The sequence below is a fragment of the Myotis davidii genome, unplaced genomic scaffold (assembly GCF_000327345.1).
Source record: "Myotis davidii unplaced genomic scaffold, ASM32734v1 scaffold1006, whole genome shotgun sequence".
NCBI classification, from domain to species: Eukaryota; Metazoa; Chordata; class Mammalia; order Chiroptera; family Vespertilionidae; genus Myotis; species Myotis davidii.
The window spans coordinates 562,965-563,209 of record NW_006297143.1 but is presented as its reverse complement, the minus strand read 5'-3'; the positions used below and the strand labels follow the sequence as shown (position 1 = coordinate 563,209).

General features: G+C 51.8%; 1 protein-coding gene across 1 annotated transcript in view; it reads right to left on the bottom strand.

The window, feature by feature from the left end:
* The window catches only part of LOC102774999 (complement C4-A), a 14,572-nt gene that overhangs the window by 2,563 nt on the left and 11,764 nt on the right, over positions 1-245 (bottom strand). The gene's annotated exons all lie outside the window — the stretch shown is intronic.

Genomic DNA, 245 nt, shown 5'->3' with positions numbered 1-245 from the left:
TTCGCCCCATCCCAGCTCCCTCAGTAAACATCCAAAAAACGTTGAGGGCCATCAGAGGGTTGAAAACTTTGTTTTAGCCAAGGAGGCCACAGAGACAGGACCACTCACTATGACCAACATCCCCTCCCGAAAGAAAGGACACTTTTCTTGAACGGTCAACGAAAACGACCACAAGCAAACCCTCAGGTTGAATACAGTCGGCTTTCTGACAGGCTCACTCTTCGCACCCCCTGCTGACTGGCCCC